This window comes from Penaeus monodon, chromosome 16 (assembly GCF_015228065.2).
Source record: "Penaeus monodon isolate SGIC_2016 chromosome 16, NSTDA_Pmon_1, whole genome shotgun sequence".
NCBI lineage: Eukaryota > Metazoa > Arthropoda > Malacostraca > Decapoda > Penaeidae > Penaeus > Penaeus monodon.
This window is the reverse complement of record NC_051401.1, coordinates 47,115,122-47,120,121: the sequence shown is the minus strand read 5'-3', so window position 1 is coordinate 47,120,121 and position 5,000 is coordinate 47,115,122. Positions and strand designations below refer to the sequence as shown.

The following is a 5,000-nucleotide window of genomic DNA, read 5'->3' as shown; positions in this document are numbered from 1 at the left end:
CCTCCTCCTCCCCTTTCCCCCGCCCCTCTTCTTTTCCCCTCCCCCCCTTTCCCCCTGCCTTTGGGGTCCCTCCTTTCCCCCTTTCCTTTTTTTCCCCCCTTTTTTAATTCTTCCCCCCTTTCCCCTTTTTCCCCCCCCTTTTTCCCCCCCCCCCCCATCCTTCCCCCCCTTTCCCCCGTTTTTGCCTTTTTCCCTTTAAAAAATTTTTTTTCCCCCCCTTTTTTCCCCTTGGGCCCGGGGCTTTTTGGGGGCTATTTTTCCTTCTTTTTCTCTTTCTTTCTCTTTCTCTTCTTCTTCTTCTTCTTCCTTTCTTTTTTTCTTTTTCCTCTCTCCACCACCCCCCCCCCCAACCCCCCCCCACCCCCCCCCCCCACCCACAAAACACACACACCACACCAACACACCCCACACACACACAAAAAAACCCCCCCCCAAAAACCCCCCAAAAACCCCCCCCTAAAAAAAATATATCTAAAATAAAATATATATTTTATATATATTTTATATATATATATATATATTATATTATATATATAAAATAATATATTATATATATTTTACCATTTTATATAATAAAATATATAATATATTATATAATATATTATAAAAATTTTTATGTTTTTTTTTTTTTTTGTGTTTTGTGGTTTTGTTTGTTATTATAATAATAAAATATAATATTATAATATATTATATTATAAAATTTTATTATATTATTAATAATATTTTTTAATATAATTAAAATTAATTTTTTAAAATATAATTTTATTAATTTTAATAAACCTTTAATTTTTGTTTAAACAAAATTAATACCCCCGAAAAAGCAAAAAATTTTTAAATTTTTAAATAAAAGAATCTATTTATTTTTTTTTTTTTTTATTTTCTTCCCTTTTAAAATTTTCTTTTTTTTTTTTTTTTTTTTTTTTTTTCCTTTTCTTTTTTTTTTCTTTTTTTTAAAATTTCAATTTTTTTTTTTTCTTCCCCCTTTTTTTCTTTCTCTTCTTTCCCTTTTCTTCCCCTTCTTTTTCCCTTTTTTTTCCTCTTTCCCCTTTTTCTCTCCCCTTTTCTCTCTCTCTCTCTCTCTTTTTTCCCCCCTCCCCCTCTTCCTTCTCTCTCCCTCTCTCTCTCTTCTCTTTTCTCTCTCTCTCTCTCCCCTTCTCCCCTCTCTCTCTCTCCCCCTCTTTTCTCTCTCCCCCTCCCCTCTCTCTCTCTCCTATCTCTCTCCCCTCTCTCTCTCTCTCTTTCTCTCTCTCTTTTCCTCCCTCTCTCCCTCTCTTTTCCTCTCTCTCTCTCCTCCCCCTCTCTTCTCTCTCTCTCTCTCTCTCTCTCTCTCTCTCTTCTCTCTCTTTCTTTTTTTTCTTTTTTTCTTCTTTTTCTATTTAGAGAAACAGCAAAAAAATTTTTAATTTTTTTCAAACCCCTTGTTTTTTATAAGGGCCCCCTGGGGGACCCCCCGTCCGCCCGTCTGTCTGCTTGCTTGTCTGCTTGCTTGCTTGTTTGCCTGCTTGCTTGACCTTTGCCTCGGCGTTTCTTGTACAAACCCTTCCCTTCATCTTGAGAATTATCGTTGCTTGCTTCTTGTCTCTTCACTTTGTTCGTGATTTTGGGTGTGTACTTGCTTTTTCCTTTTTGTTTTCCTTCGTTTTGTGTGTGTGCGTTGGGGGGGGGGGGGTTTGTGTGTGTGTGTGTGTGTGTGTGTGTGTGTGTGTGTGTGTGTGTGTGTGTGTGTGTGTGTGTGTGTGTGTGTGTGTGTGTGTGTTTATGTGCCTGTTTGTGTGTGTTTTTGTTTATTTGTGTGTGTGTTTTTGTGTGTTCGTGTGTTTATGTTGGTTGGTTTGTGTGTACGTGCGTATGTTTTTGTTTGTTTGTGTGTTTGTGGTTGTTTGTGTAAGTGTGCGTGTGTGTGTATGTGACTCTTAGCTTTCAGTATGCGCGTGTGATTGTTTGTGTGTGTGTCGAGGCAGAGAGAGAAAAAAAAAGAGTGAGAGACAAAGGCAACGACACAAACTGAGAGAGAGAGAGAGAGAGAGAGAGAATGAGCGAGAGAGAAAGAATGAGCGAGAGAGAGAGAGAGAAGAGAGAGAGAGAGAGAGAGAGAGATGAGCAGAGATGCAGTATATTTAGATAGAAAAAAAAATATATATATCCACAGAAAGATATCCAAATAGATACGTCAGTGTTTATATTTCTCTCTTATTTCCCCCTCCCCCCCACTCACCTCCCCCTCCCCCCCACTCACCTCCCCTCCCCCCCACTCACCCTCCCCCTCCCCCCCACTCACCTCCCCCTCCCTCCACTCACCTCCCCCCTCCCCCCACTCAACCTCCCCCTCCCCCCCTCACCTCCCCCCCCCCTCCACTCACCTCCCCCTCCCCCCACTCACCTCCCCCTCCCCCCTCTTATTCCCTAACAGTTACAAACTTAGATGAAAATAACGTCTTTTAGAGAGAGGGAAAAAAGCTATTCCCCTCTACCCATACCCCCATCCCTTTACCCCCCTCACCCCCACCCCCAGCCACCCCTAAACTCCCCCTCTCCCCCCTCACCTCCACCCCCACCCACCCCTAACTCCCCTCTCCCCCCTCACCCCCTCTTAAACCCCTCCCCTCTGCCCCCTTCCCCCCTAAACACCCCCCCCCACACCCAATTCTACCCCAACTTGCAACAGACGAGCGTGCCAACTTACCCATGAAGACGAAAAGTTGAGTAAATGAGTAAAAATGTACGCTTGCTTCCTTTCCTCGAGCTTTGTGCGAAGCCTCCTCGCTGGGGTTTCACTTGTGGCTTACTCGTATTGAGTGAAAGCGTGCAACAGCTGACTGAAAGGAGGCAGGCGATTGGACAATAGCACCTGTTATTCCTTCTGGGTGTTTATTTCTTTATTTTCTTCTTCTTCTTCTTCTTTTTAGCTTTTTCTTTTTCTTTTTTCTCTTTTCTTTTTTTTCTTTTTTTTTTGAGGAAGGGGGGGTCCTTTTCTATTCTTTTTCTTGCTTTCTTTTCTTTTGATTTTTTTTCTTGTGTTGCGTTTCTTTCCTTCTTTGTTTCCTTTTCTTTTTTTCTTTCTTTTCTTTTCTTTTCTTTTTCTTTTCTTTCCTTTTCTTTTCTTTTTCTTTTCGTTACTTGTGTATCACTTTTATTTTATTTTCTCCTCCATCTCCTTTCTCATTCTTCTCCTATTTCCTATTTATCTCCTCTTTCCCCACTTCTTTTCTCTCCTTCTATCTCCTTCTTCTATCTATTCCCTCTTATTCCCTTCTTTCTTCCTATCGTTCTCTCTCGCTATTTTCCTCTCCTTGTAGTTCAACGAGATAGACAGATAGACCCTTCTTCAATTAAACTCACGCACGTACACGCACGTACACGCACGTACACACAAGTACACACACGTTCGCTGTGGCTCCTTCCCCTTCAGGAAACCCTTCGTGATAAGCGTTATCTAGTTTTGGGGGTAAAGAAAACAGGAAAATAAAAGCATTATTGGCAACACACTTTCGGTTCGTGTAGATTTTCGATTGTGATTCTGATATATATTTTTATTTATTTATTTATTTGTTATTATTATTATTATTATTATTTTATTATTATTATTATTTTTCCTCGTTCTCTTGTCCTTTCTTTCTTATCTCCTCTCTTTTATCATTTCTTTCACTCTTTGCCTTTTATTTTTTTTCTCTTTTTTTTCTGTATCTCTTTCTCTCCTCTATCTTTTTTTTTTCCTCGTGATTCAACACTTCAACACTAAAAACACTTTAATTATACTATCAACAAGAAACACAATATCTTTTTTCTTATTTTTCCACAATTATCTATTCGTCTTCCCCTCACACTATATTTCGCTAAATATTGTCACTGTATTTTTCGATCGTCTAATTTCGGTTTTAACGCATTTGTATAATTTTTTTTTTTCTTTTTTTTTTCCTTATCACTTATTTCACTCCCTCATTTTTCATTTCCTTTTCTCTCTCTCTCTCTCTCTCTCTCTCTTCTTTCCATCGCTCACTTTCTCCCGTTTCTTTCTCTCACACTCACGCGCGGACACAAGGCCAGACAGGCACTGAACCCCACAGTGCCATCACACGCTCACAGTGCCACTGATGCCACGCTGCCCGGCTTGCCCTTCGCTGACGGTGCCCGCTGCCCCTCCCCCCCCCTCCACCGTCTGGCCCCGTCCCCTCCTCTACCCTCTGTCCTTCCCTTCCCCCCCCCCCTCTCTCTCTCTCTCCTACTCCCCTCTCTTCAATTCTTCTTCTCGCTCTTCCTCCTTTCGCTGTAACTCTTTCTTCACCTCCTCTCTCTCTCTCTCTCTCTCTCTCTCTCTCTCTCTCTCTCTCTCTCTCTCTCTCTCTCTCTCTCATCTTCTCCTCTCTTCTTCCTCTCCTCTCTTCTCTCCTCTCTCGTCTCTCTCCCTCTTCTCCCTCCTCTTTCCTTCTCCTCTCTCTCTTCCCTTTCTGTTCTCCCGCTATTCTTCTTCTTCCTCCTCCTCCTCCTCCTCCTCTTTCATTCTTCTAACTCCTATGTCTCTCTCTTCTTGTCCCCTCTTCTCACCTTCTCTCTCACTCCGTTTCTCCTCCCTTCCTTCCCCTCCTTTCTCCCTCCTTTCCACCTCCATTCCCCTTCCTTTCCCCTCCTTTTCCCCATCCTTTTCCCTCATTTTCCCCTCCTTTCTTCCCCCTCATTCCCCCTCCTTTTCCCCCTCCTTTCCCTTCTCTCCCTAAAGCAAATGTTAGTTTTACCTTCAACTACACCATTAAGACATCCGACATTTTTTAAACATATGGGGGGGGGGTAGATTGAGGGGGGGTATGGGTAGGGGGAGGGAGGAAGGGTACGGGGGAGGGAGAGGGGAGGAGGGAGGGAGGAGTTGCTTCTGAACCACATTGCAATCAACTTTTTCTCTCCGTTTTTTTGTTTTGTTTTGTCTAAATCTCCCATCTCTCTCTCTCTCTTTCTCTTCTCTTTCTCTCTCTCTCTCTCTCTCTCTCTCTCTCTCTCTCTCTCTCTCT

At 42.3% G+C, this 5,000-nt stretch overlaps 1 long non-coding RNA gene across 1 annotated transcript in view; it reads right to left on the bottom strand.

The window, feature by feature from the left end:
- Window positions 1–2,720, bottom strand: part of LOC119582881 — a 54,022-nt gene extending 51,302 nt beyond the window's left edge. The window contains exon 1 of the long non-coding RNA XR_005229677.1: window positions 2,684–2,720. This is a non-coding gene — a long non-coding RNA (uncharacterized LOC119582881). The remainder of the gene's footprint in view (window positions 1–2,683) is intronic.
- Between the last annotated feature and the right edge of the window lie 2,280 nt (window positions 2,721–5,000).